We start from the raw sequence: 13659 nt of genomic DNA on the forward strand, positions 1-13659 counted from the left end.
CAAAGGCACACAAACAAAAAACATAAGCTAGCAGAACCCCACCATCAAACATGGAACTAATTTAGAAAAAAAATAAAAACCCATTCAAATGTGCTTTGAATTTTTAATATAAAGCTCAAGATCTGAGACTGTATTTGGAACAAACTTCCTGATAAATTATTAAGTAGACAAAAGAAGTTCTGCGTGTCATTTTTAATCATACATAAGTAGGAGAGAGCAACACTGGAAAACTACCCTCTGATGACCTCAAATATTGGACAGGGACGTAAGGAATAAGAAAGTTAGATAAAGACAGTTGTAAGAACAAAAACCACAAAGAGATGAACGTACTGTTTTAAACTGAATCCTAAATACTACTGGGAGCCGAAGGTACACAAAAAGGAGGTGTTGCATATCATACCTCTTACATCTAGCGAAGATCCCGATAGCCATGTTCTGAATCAGCTGAAATCTTCTCAGAGATCCCTGTTTTGCACCTGCATAAAAATGACATTACAGTAAATCAATCCTATTCAATAGTAAAGCGTTAATCAGCAGTTTTAAATCAGCTTCTGATAAATACCTCAGTGAATTTTCTGCAGTACTAGAAAGAAGCAGCACACTAGAAAAGAAATTTAAGCTCTAAATCCAATTTGGATTATCCAGTCAGTAACACACTGACTGGGGACCAAAACACAGGGCAGACAATTTACTTTGAGAAAATCAAATAGCTTCACATTTCTGAGGGTTCAAAAGCAGCTTCTGTTGAAAGCCACTGGGTGATCAACGAATCTAGATAAGAGATCCATTGATCCCTTATCATATGTATGAAAAACTCAGGCTACATTCCTGAATCAATGTTGGAAGTCACAAAAATATCTAATAAAGTGGGGGCAAGAATCAAGCTCTGAGGAATCCCCAAAATAAGCAGTCCTGGGTTAGAAATAAGGGCATTATAATCTAAAGGATCAAAACTATCTCAAAATAGTGCCCCCAATACCAAGGTAAGGTCAAATGGAAAAAGCAGAAGATCATGGTCTGCCAAGTCAAAAGCAGCACTTAGGTGCAAGGAAACAACATCTTTCCCCCGTGTTTATAACCTTGTCCTGATGTCATTAAGTAGAGCCACAGGAAAGGTCTCAGTGTTGTTGCCAGCCCTAACACATGAATGATCAGGATGAAACATCAAGGGCTTATAAAGGAAATCTGAGATGTCCTCAAATTTCTCTGCAGCTATTGAAACAAAAGAGAGATTTGAGACTGGAGAGGTTTCTTTAAGAGCTGACACACTATGTCTTTTTTGAACAAACAGGAAGAGGCCAGAGGAAAAAGCTGTTATTTGCCATGGTTGAGATATAAGTTAAAAGCGCAAGGCCTTCGTTTTGTTTTGTTTTACCAGCAAAAAGATTAAAGGGTCATGTGGAGGGGCATAATCGAAAGGGATGTCCTCGCAAAATGTCCCAGTGGAGGGGCGGAGAAACCCGTATTATTGAAACAAGATGGACGTCCATCTTTCGTTTTGATAATACTGTCAGATATGTCCAAATCTTACAATTTAGGTGGTCCCTAGAGATGGTCGTCCCTAGATTGGTCGTTTCTGATTTTCAGCGATAATGGAAACCAAGGATGTCCATCTCAGAAACGACCAAATGCAAGCTCTTTGGTTGTAGGAGGAGCCAGCATTTGTAGTGCACTGGTCCCCCTGACATGCTAGGACACCAGCCGGGGCACCGCAGTGGACTTCATAAATTGCTCCCAGGTACATAGCTCCCTTACCTTGTGTGCTGAGCCCCCCAAAACCCACTACCCACAACTGTACACCACTACCATAGCCCTTACAGGTGAAGGGGGCACCTAGATGTGGGTACAGTGGGTTTGTGGTGGGTTTTGGAGGGCTCGCTGTTTCCTCCACAAATGTAACAGGTAGGGGGGGTATGGGCCTGGGTCTGCCTGTCTGAAGTGCACTGCACCCACTAAAACTGCTCCAGGGACCTGCATACTACTGTGATGGACCAGAGTATGACATCTGAGGCTGACATAGAGGCTGGAAAAATATTTTAAAAGATATTTTTTGAGGCTGGGAGGGGGGTTAGTGACCACTGAGGGAGTAAGTGGAGGTCATCCCTGATTCTCTCTGGTGGTCATCTGGTCATTTCGGGCACTTTTTTGTGCCTTGGTCGTAAGAAAAACACGACCAGGTAAAGTCATCTAAGTGCTCGTCAGGGATGCCCTTTTTTTCCCCATTTTGGGTCGAGGACGTCCATGTGTTAGGCACGCCCCAGTCCCAACTTTGCTACGCCTCCGACATGCCCCCTAGAACTTTGGCTGTCCCTGCGATGGAAAGCAGTTGGGGACGTCCAAAATCGGCTTTCAATTATACCGATTTGGACGACCCAGTGAGAAGGACGCCCATCTTCCGATTTGTGTCAAAAGATGGGCGTCGTCCTCTTTCGAAAATGAGCCCAATAGTGATGCAGAGAACGTTTTTTTTTTTTACATTTGTACCCCGCGCTTTCCCACTCATGGCAGGCTCAATGCGGCTTACATATTGGGGCAATGGAGGGTTAAGTGACTTGCCCAGAGTCACAAGGAGCTGCCTGTGCCTGAAGTGCGAATCGAACTCAGTTCCTCGGGACCAGAATCCACCACCCTAACCACTAGGCCACTCCTCCACTAAATGATGAAAAATGATTGAATGTGTGCCATGGGCAAGATGAAATACCAGATACCAGTCCAAAGTACACTTTATTAGACAAGGGTGACAATACAGACTGCAGAAGGTACTGAAGATTGAGTTAAATTGGTTGCCTTGATTAGTCTTACTGGATCTGCCAATTTTGCAGAAAAATGGTTCAACAGAGTATTCCTAAACATCATACAAAATCTTCCAATAACAACCCCAGCACAAATACATTAATTGGAACTGGGGTAGTAAGCTTGTTAATTATATGAAATGAGCTGGAAAAAAATCTCAATTTAGCAACTCAAAAGTGCTTCTTTATAAGTATGATAACAATCTTTACATAAAGCCTAGTTTTCAAGCGACAACTTGTTCTTCCATAGCAACATAGTAGATGACAGCAGATAAAAACCTGTACGGTCCCATCCAGTCTGCCCAACAAGATAAACTCATAGCATAAGATATGATGTGGTACTTCATATGTACACCTGATCTTGATTTGTCCTTGCCATTTTCAGGGCATAGACCATAGAAGTCTGCCCAGCACTGGCTTTGCTTCCCAATTACTGGTGTTGCCATATAATCACCACTAAGCTTCCCTGGATAAGAACATAAGAATAGTCATACTGGGTCAGGCCAATGGTCCACCTAGCCCTGTATCCTGCTCCCAGCAGTGGCCAGTCCAGGTCACAAGTGACCTGGCATTAACTCAAATAGCAGCAACACTCCATACTACCAATCCCAGGACAAGCAGTGGTTTCCCCCATGTCTATCTCAATAACAGACTATGGACTTTTTCTCCAGGAATTTGTCCAAACCTTTATACATTAACGGCCATTATTACATCCTCTGGCAGCGAGTTCCAGTGCTTAATTTCATTGATAGTCCCTTAGTTTTCGTACTTTTTGAAAGAGTGAAAAATCTATTCACTTTTACCCATTTTACACCACTCAGGATTTTATAGACCTCAATCATATCCCCCCCCCCCCCCCCCTTTAACAACCATCTCTTTTCCAACTTAAAGAGCTCTAACCTGTTTAGCCTTTCCTCATATGGGAGAAGTCCCAGCCCCTTTATTATTTTGGTTGCTCTTCTACTATATCTTTTTTGAGATACGGCAACCAGAATTGAGTGCAGTTCTCAAGGTGAGGTTGCACCATGGAGCGATACAGAGGCCATAATATTCTTGGTCTTTATTTGCATCCCTTTCCTAATCATTCCTAGCATTTGGTTGGCTTTTTTGGCCAACACAGAACATTGTGCAGAAGATTTCAGCGTATTGTCTACAGTGACACCTAGATCTTTGACTCAAGTGCTAACTCCTAAGGTAGACCCTAACATAAGGTAACTATGATTCACATTATTCTTCCCAATGAGCATCACTTTGCATTTGTCCACATTAAATTTCATTTGCCATTTGGATGCCCAATCTTCCAGTTTCCTATGGTCTTCCTGCAATTTTTCACAGTCCGTATGCATTTTTACAACTTTAAATTCGTAGATGACGCAAAACTATTCAATCACCTCACTTGTGGTTGCGTTTTCTAGATCATTTATAAATACGCTAAATAGCATCGGTCCCAGTACAGATCCCTGTGGCCCTCTACTATTCACCCTCGTCCATGGAGAAAAATGGCCATTTAACCCTACCCTTTGTTTTCTGTCCAATAAGCAATTCCTAATCCATAGAAGGACATTGCCTCCTATGCTATGACTTTTTCATTTTCTGAGGAGTCTCTTTTGTCAAAAGGTTTCTGAAAATTAAGATACACTACATTAACCACCTCACCTTTATCCATGTTTATTTACTATGTGTTCCGTAATTTTATTCTTTATAATAATTTTCACTATTTTCCCCAGCACTGACATCAGGCTTACCGGTCTGTCATTTCCAGGATCACCTCTGGAACCCTTTTTAAAAATCAGCGTTACAATGGCCACCCTCGAATCTTCAGGTACTATGGGTGATTTTAATGACAGGTCACAGATCACTAACAGATCAGCAATTTTATATTTGCATACTTTCAGTACCCTGGGGTGTATACCATCCGGTCCAGGTGATGTATCATTCTTTAACTTGTCTAGCTCAGTACATCTTCCAGGTTCACTGAGATTTCTTTCAGTTCCTCTGCACTGGTCACTGGCCTTGTCCTCCCTGGCTGCCCCTTTTGCTCCTTCGTGATCTAAAGGTCCCATGGATTTCCTCACAGGCTTTCTGCATCTGATGTATCTGAAAAAGGTGTTACTATGAGTTTTTGTCTCCACTGCAAGTTTTCTTCATATTCTATTTTAGCCTTCATGATCAATGCGCTGTATCCAGCTTGACGGTGCTTATGTTGCTTCTTATCTTCTTCATTCAGATCCTTTTTCCATTCTTTGAAGGGTGCTCTTTTGGCTCTAATAGTCTCTTTCACTTCACATTTTAACCATGCTGGCTGTCGTTTGCCCTTCTTTCCACCTTTGTTAATATGTGGAATACATCTGGTCTCGGCTTCCACAATGGTGTTTTTAAAACATCCTTGCCCAACTTAAAGTCCTAATCTTTGTAGCTGAACCTTTTAGCTTCTTTTTATTTATTTATTTATTCCACGTATCAGCTCTACATATGTATAGAGAATAGCGGTGAAATGAGAAGCTTTGAATTTGGAAGTATTTTCGGCCCTTGAGGGCTTATGATTACTGGACATTGAGGAAGCGACCATGGACTGTCAACATTAAGATGATTCAAGCTAAGTAATAATTGAAAGTGAATTTCTCTGCATGTGTGGCTTAATTATCAATCAGCCTCTACCTTATTGTATTGTTTAAGGTGTGTGCACAAGTATGTAGAGCTGATACGTGGAATTGGCGAAATAGCAGTGAAAAGAAGAAGGGACATCATAGTGCATGTGGCCAGTGTTCAGTGTGTTCTAACATGGTGACCACAGACGCATTTGTGGACGTGTATACAAGAAATATCTTTAGTTTAAAATCTGTTACTAATTGTCAATCGATGAATGTGATTTATCTCTTGAAATGTCCCTGCGATTTATATTACATAGGACAAACGTCACGCATGTTGAAAACAAGGCTGATTGAGCACCGTCATTGTATACAAGCTAAAAAAACGTATGAACCTCTAGTGTCCCATTGTTTACTGAAACATCACGAGTTTGCAGAATTATTATGTATTGTTCTAGAACAGATTCAAATAACGGAATGTAATGGAGATGTGAGGAAATTATTAAGACAAAAAGAACAACGATGGATTTATACATTACAAACCGTAATCCCGAAAGGTTTAAATATATCTATAGAGTGGAAGGCTTTTTTGTGAAAAGATCCTTTTAAAGTGCAATTGCGGTACTGCTGTAGCCCTTCATTGAATGTGGTCGTCACTGTGGAAGTGACGTCATGGGAAATGACGTATATATATCAAGGAGAAGTCGCTCTAGTTTCAAAGACGCCAAGATGAGGCAGTATTGCGGTGAAATGAGAAGCTTTGAATTTGGAAGTATTTTCGGCCCTTGAGGGCTTATGATTACTGGACATTGAGGAAGCGACCATGGACTGTCGACATTAAGATGATTCAAGCTAAGTAATAATTGAAAGTGAATTTCTCCACAAGTGTGACTTAATTTTTTTTTTTTTACATTTGTACCCCGCGCTTTCCCATTCATGGCAGGCTCAATGCGGCTTACATGGGGCAACGGAGGGTTAAGTGACTTGCCGAGAGTCACAAGGAGCTGCCTTAATTATCAATCAGCCTCTACCTTATTGTATTGTTTAAGGTGTGTGCACAAGCATTTTATGAATAAGAAGAGTGGAGTTTTTTTTTTGTGAAGACTAGTGATTGAAGAGGAGTTCTCTTAACTTTGAAAGGTGTTCCTTTAAAGAGATATCTCTGTGGTTTCTGAAGTCTTTTATTCTCCACATATTTTCATGAATATATATGAATGCACACCTGCAATACAGGGTTTCATTTAGTAGAATTGGTTAGGATATTTGGGTAATTGAAATCACCCATTATTAAAATGTTGCCCAATTTGCCAGCTTTCCTAATTTCTGTAAACATTTCTTCATCTGTCTGTTCATTCCATCCTAGCGGATGGTAGTGCAGCCCTACCTGTATGTTCTTTCTCTTCACACATGGAATTTCTATACATAAGGATTCCACACTGCTATATTTTGTTTGACTCAATTTCCTCTTTAACATATAGCACAACCTTCCCTCCAATTTGATCCACTCTATCATTGCCATATAATGTGTACCTTGCTAACAGTGTCCCATTGATTGTCCTCCTTCCACTAGGTCTCTAAGATGCCTATTATATCTACCTCTTTATTTAGTGCTATATACTCCAACTCTCCCATCTTGATTTTTAGGCTTCTAGCATTTGTGTATAGACACTAATGTGTTTTTTCCTAGCATCTACAAGCTGGTTTGAAGTTGATGGTGATACCTTGCATTCTTTACTCTGTTCTCCGATTAAAGGGGAAATGGGACTTGATATACCGCCTTTCTGAGGTATTTTGCAACTACATTCAAAGCAGTTTACATATATACAGGTACTTATTTTGTACCTGGGGCAATGGAGGGTTAAGTGACTTGCCCACAGTCACAAGGAGCTGCAGTGGGAATCGAATCCAGTTCCCTAGGATCAAAGTCCACTGCACTAACCACTAGGCTACTCCTCCACTCCTTGATCTCTTTCACCATTAGTGAAACCTCTCTATTGGGATTTCCTATAGATTCTGTTTCAATAGTATCCTTCAAGGATACTTCACATTGAACCATACGCTCCTGGGTGACTGTTGACTTTCCCCCCGAATTTACTACTACTACTACTATTTAGCATTTCTATAGCGCTACAAGGCGTACGTAGCGCTGCACAAACATAGAAGAAAGACAGTCCCTGCTCAAAGAGCTTACAATCTAATAGACAAAAAATAAAGTAAGCAAATCAAATCAATTAATGTGTACAGGAAGGAGAAGAGGAGGGTAGGTGGAGGCGAGTGGTTACAAGTGGTTACGAGTCAAAAGCAATGTTAAAAAGCAATTTAGTTTAAAAGCTTCTCTATCTCCTTTTTAAAAGTTAGCACCAGCAGCCTGGTTCCATTCTGGTTAAGGAGGAGCCCTTTCTTTTGGAACAGGCTCCCCCTTTCCCCAGAATGTTGCCCAGTTTGTAACTAATCTAAATCCCTCAGTTCTGCACCATCATCTCAACCACGAATTGAGACTGTGAAGCTCTGCCTGCCTCTTGGGTCCTGAACGTGGATAATATCCAAAAATGTTACCTTGGAGGATCTGGATTTCAAATTTCTACCTAATAGCCTAAATTTGGCTTCCAGAACTTCCCTTCCAGATATTGGTACCACATGCACCAAGACAGCTGGTTCCTCTCCTGCACAAGGGCTGCCAGACTGGAGGTGGGACTTCTTTACAACATCCCTGTAGGCCTCTTCTATGTACCTCTCTGTCTCCCTCAGCTCTTCCGCTACTCTAGCCTCAAGAGAACCTTATTCTCTGAGAGGTAGGCGCTCTTTGCATCGAGCACACACCTGTAACTTCTCGCCAACTGGGAGATAATCATACATGTGACACTCAATGCACAAGACTGTATAGCACCCCTCTTATTGCTGGACTGCTGTCTGCATCTTAGTATTATTGTGTTTAAACTTCTTAAGGTACTAGGGATATTAGATTAATATAAAGATTCCTTTGTGTTTATCCCACGCATTTTTGAATTCCGTTACTGTTTTCATCTCCACCACCTCCTGCAGGAGGGCAATCCTGATATCCACCAACCTTCTCAGTGAAAACCCTGTCCATTTCCTTTCAACATGTCTGCAGTCCTAGAGGGTAACAAGGATGATTTTGTTTAAGAGTAATAAAGTATTCTTTCCACGGAGTCACTTTTAACAGATAAAAATAAAAAAAGTGAATATAGCAGATATAAAAGTTTAGACACAGTTCCAGTTGATTCACTATTACTTTTAAAATGTTAATAAGGCAGCTAGCAATTTTAACTTTTGGAAACATTGCTACAAAATTAAAGCTACATTAAACTGCTGACGTCAAGGCAAGGTTGGGATGCCAAAGAAAAACTTCCAACAGAACAGCCCAAAAACTGATCAGATCTGTAAAACAGAATTCACTATTACCGCATATTACCTATTGAAATGTTTAGCTGACGCTGGAGTAAATGTCCACAGTAAAGAGTTGTTTACAAAAAAAAAAATTATATGTCTAGGAGAGTTGTCAAAAGTTCACACAGTTAAGCTACAAAGTGGTAAATTTGGACTGAATCGGAGGGAATTTTTCTTCACAATGTGTAATTGAACTCTGGAATTCATTGCCAGAGAATGTGGTAAAGGCAGTTAGCGGGGTTTGAAAAAGGTTTGGATGGCTTCCTAAAGGAAAAGTCCATGGACCATTGTTGAAATGGGCTTGGGGGAAAATCCACTGCTTATTTCTAGGCTGGGCAGCGTGGAATGTGCTTTTATGGAATCTTGCCAGGTACTTGTAACCTGGATTGGCCACTGTTGGAAGTGGGATGCTGGGCTTGATAGACCTTCGGTCTGTCCCAGTATGGTAATACTTATGTACTTATGATGAAACAAAAATTGATTTGTTTAGCCAAAACATAAGATATATTTGGAGGAAAAAAAAAAAGAAGAGTTAAACATCTGGAGAAAAAAAAAACACCTTGCCAATTCTTAAGCAACAAGGGTGGATCTATTACACTTTGAAGTGATGTGGCAGCCAGTGGTAATAATTGTGTGGGTGGAAGGAGAATGGATTCAACATATAAACAAATGTCCCACAGTCAGTATATAGGCAACGAAGCTGAAAAGAGGTTAGTTATTACAACAACAGAATAATAATCCAAAATCTCTGTCAAGATTAGCCATGAAGTACTTACAGAGAAGAAAGATGAAGGTTTTGGAATGGCATTCACAGTTCCTAGACTTATTACTGAAAGCTGTGAGGAGTTCTCAAACAAGCAGCACATACAAGAAGACCTAAATATATATTTCAGATAGGAGAGTTCTGCAGGGAAAGCTGGGAAAAAATGCCATAGTAGGAAAAGAAAAGAGTTTTCAGCAGGCTACAGGAAACATTTAGAAGCTGTTGCAAAACTACTGAAAAGAAGGGTGCTCAAACTTTTGCACCTGCCATGTTCACTGATTTGAATTTGAATGCAAAAAAGGAATTCTGCATTCCAGAAAGATGTCATGTTTATCTTTGTACCACACAGAGGGCCCTGTTTACTAAGGTGCACTAGCGTTTTTAGCGCGTGCTAAAAATTAGCATACTCTAACCATATAGACACCCACAGGAATATTATGGGCATCTATTATGCGCTAATGCTTAGTGAACGCTAAAAACACTAGCGCACCTCTAACGAGGCTTAGTAAACAAGGCCCACAGTTTGTAATCTATTCATTTATGGATTCCTCAAGCATACAATTTGAGAAGGGGTATCTAAACTGTAGTTACTGGGGAAGGCTCATAAAATCTGTATTTCATATTTTTATATACTACTGCACATTGACAAGAAATATTCAGCCAAAAAACTGGGAGCCATTTTAACACTGTTCTCAATAACAAAATCTTTTTCATCCTAATCTAGGCACCATCTCTTTGCAAGCTATAAAAAAATAAATAAAAATCTGTATGATAAAGATATTACTTAAGAAAACAAATCCAGGAGTCAAAATACTAAATTTGAGGTAAGTGTAGCTGGAATAGGATTACCTTCAGTGGAACTTTGAAGTAGTCCTTTATAGATCAAGAGCCCTGTTTACTATGGTGCACTAGTGTTTTTAGCGAGTGTTAAAAATTATAATGCGCTAAACACTAGAGACACCCATATATTCCTGTGGGTGTCTCTAACGTTTAACGCACGCTAAAAATGCTAGCTCGCCTATAACACAGCTTAGTAAACAGGGCCCCAAATGTGTAATCTGTTAAACAATAAGTATTGATTCACCACTCTCCTCTCTTTTCCTAAGGAAAAGAGGGCAGTATACCTTTGAAATGAGCAAAGCAGCACTTTTAGGAGTTTTTCAAATTTCCAGCAGACATTTCTTGAGGTGTAACAAATTTAAATCTGGTAAAATTAAGTGAATATTACTCTCTCTCATAAGGTTTTCCAATGAATTAAGTTTATTGTGGATAATTTGATGTCCCTTGACAAAAGCACTGAAACTCTTCTGTACTTTTTCAGCCTTTTGTTCCTCACTGTATAAATGCTACATAAAGAAGCTCATTTTCAAAGCACTTAGACACACAAAGTGTATGTCTAAATGCTTTGAAAATGAGCCCCAAAGGGCTCCGTTTCCACTTCCACCGTTTTAACATAATCCATAGAATTCTGAACTTGATTCAGCAACAGCTTCCCAAATAATTCCCCAACAACCTGAAAAAATTCCAAGACCAATTGGTCAGATGAAGATACGGACACAGCCACCGTAGCAGGTTTGACAGACATCGGAATTGCAGGTTCTCCTATCAAATTGCTTCAAACTTTCTGCTCCTTCATATGGCATCAACCACTTTCTTCATCTCCAGGGCCTCTGTGGTCATATCAGATGAAATTCAACTGATTAAACCTGCAGTTTTCACATAACTGCCAGCAGGTGACATCAACTGAGATGTCAATCAAGGAGTGAAAAACTGCAGCCCTCTCTTGGTATTGGTTCTGGACGAGGTATACACAACTTCAGGCTTAATATGGCTTTAACATTTGAAGTTGGCAGCAGCACACCCCCTACTGTGGCGAATCCAATGAACAAAGAACATCAAAGGAATCCTGTTCAGAAGGAATGGATCCTCAGGAGCTTAGCCGAGATTGGGTGGCAGAGCCGGTGGGGGGAGGCGGGGCTAGTGCTGGGCAGACTTATACGGTCTGTGCCAGAGCCGGTGGTGGGAGGCGGGGCTGGTGGTTGGGAGGTGGGGATAGTGCTGGGCAGACTTATACGGTCTGTGCCTTGAAGAGGACAGGTACAAATCAAGGTAGGGTATACACAGAAAGTAGCACATATGAGTTTATCTTGTTGGGCAGACTGGATGGACCATGCAGGTCTTTTTCTGCCGTCATCTACTATGTTACTACGCTCCATAAGATGAATCCACATGGTGGCTGAACATAAGAGTCCCACGATGAATACAAACAGAAAACCACACAGTGGGAAACGGAAGGAAACTTAGCAGACGATGGATCTTGAAAAAAGTTACTTTTACTATGTTAACAGTTCCTTGGTTACACTAAAAAAAAAAAAACTTCTTTTGATGCTGTCACATAGGAGACTCAACATGGCACCGTGTTTCTGCTCAAAGTGCCTGCCTCAGGAGTCCACAATCAAGTACAAAATCAATTCGGATATAAATAAATAAATAAAAACCATGGAATAAAACCACAGTTAAAATAAGTCATCCCAGTGTGTTACAATTAAACACTACATGGATTCTTCAAAATATAAAAGATAAATCACATAAATTACGTAAAATGACCAGTGAAGTAAAGTAAAATCAAACCATATCAAATGGTGTTACATATTGTACAGTTAAAACATGTTAGATATTGGAATGTGTCTAAGACAATGGAACAGAAAGACACTGACCATGCGAATGTTTGTCAAAGGAATAGAACTGAACAGCACTAGTAAGATGGATGACATATATGCCCAAAAGGGCCTGGCTGAGGGAGGACTAGGATAGGTAAATCTGAGCCCGTCTCTTCCGTTTCACCATAGCTGAAGAGGAAAGAACTTTGAGGAAAGAAGAAAATAAAAGGGAAAAACATAGCAGAGCTGTAAAGAAACCAGCCACTGGTCAGCCATCTGTGTATTTTAATATCTCCGTGCTAGAATAATTGACCTAAACAATCTCATCAATATTAACACTTGCAGTTGTTGGCAGAGCATCGAGTTTTTTTATTTTTAAATCCAGGCCAGATATACATATAACCGATTGTTTTAATTGCAAAATGAACAGTTATAAGATTTAAAAAGAGGGGCATGGTCAGAGCTGAGGGTGGGCATAAAAAAAGTTATACGAAATATAAATGAAATGTGCCTCTGAACATATATGTATACTAGTAAAAAAGGCCCATTTCCGAAACCAATGAAACGGGTGCTAGCATGTGGTTTTTTTTGTGTGTGTGTGTATGTGTCACAGAGTTATTTTGTGTGTGTGTGTGTGTGAGTGTGTGAGGGTGCGGTGTGTGTGCAGGTTGTTGATGATGGAGGTGGTGCGTTGGTGTGCGGTTGTTTCGTTAGTTTGGCAGCCAGTCTCCAGCGATTCCTAGGCAGGGAAGGAGTACTCCTCCCCTTCCTTGGTCGCTGTTTGCTGCTGGCTGGGTCGCGGGTAATCCTTCCAGCTGGGCCGCAGCTTGTCCTGTTCGCCCACGTCCCAGATGGTGACGGGCACGTTGTTTTCCGGCTCCTCTGACTCCATGTCAAGCGATCCCAAATATAGTCTGTGCTATAGGCCCTCTGGCACCAGGGGCGTATCTGCGTGGGGCCACAGGGGCCTGGGCCCCCGCAGATTTCGCCCTGGACCCCCCTACTGCCGCCGTGGGTACCTTTGCTGGCAGGGGACCCCAACCCCCACCAGCCGAGGTCCGCTTCCTCCTGCCGCTGCAAGGTTTTTTTAAGTTCATCGGGATTCATCCTCCGTCACTCTGTGCTGCTGTTCAAAGAAGCTGCTAGCTGAATGCAGTTTTGGACTGAGTCTGACGTCGCTGCTGCACGTTGTACATGAGTCTGACGTCCTGCACGTACAACGTGCAGCAGCGACGTCAGACTCAGTCCGAAACTGCATTCAGCTAGCAGCTTCTTTGAACAGCAGCACAGAGTGACGGAGGACGAATCCCGATGAAGAACTTAAAAAACCTCGCAGCGGCAGGAGGAAGCGGACCTTGGCTGGTGGGGGTTGGGGGTCCCCCACCAGCAAAGGTACCCACGGCGGCGGGAGGGGGGGGTAGGAAATGGCGGCGGCGGCTGGGGGGGGG

At 41.4% G+C, this 13659-nt stretch overlaps 1 long non-coding RNA gene across 3 annotated transcripts in view; it reads right to left on the reverse strand.

Annotated features, from left to right (window-relative positions):
* Positions 1-413: 413 nt before the first annotated feature.
* LOC115460208 overlaps positions 414-13659 on the reverse strand; it is a 232554-nt gene continuing 219308 nt past the window's right edge. For all 3 annotated transcript variants that reach the window (XR_003940412.1, XR_003940411.1, XR_003940413.1), the window contains exon 4: positions 414-476. This is a non-coding gene — a long non-coding RNA (uncharacterized LOC115460208). The remainder of the gene's footprint in view (positions 477-13659) is intronic.

Source organism: Microcaecilia unicolor, chromosome 1, assembly GCF_901765095.1.
Source record: "Microcaecilia unicolor chromosome 1, aMicUni1.1, whole genome shotgun sequence".
Lineage (NCBI taxonomy): Eukaryota > Metazoa > Chordata > Amphibia > Gymnophiona > Siphonopidae > Microcaecilia > Microcaecilia unicolor.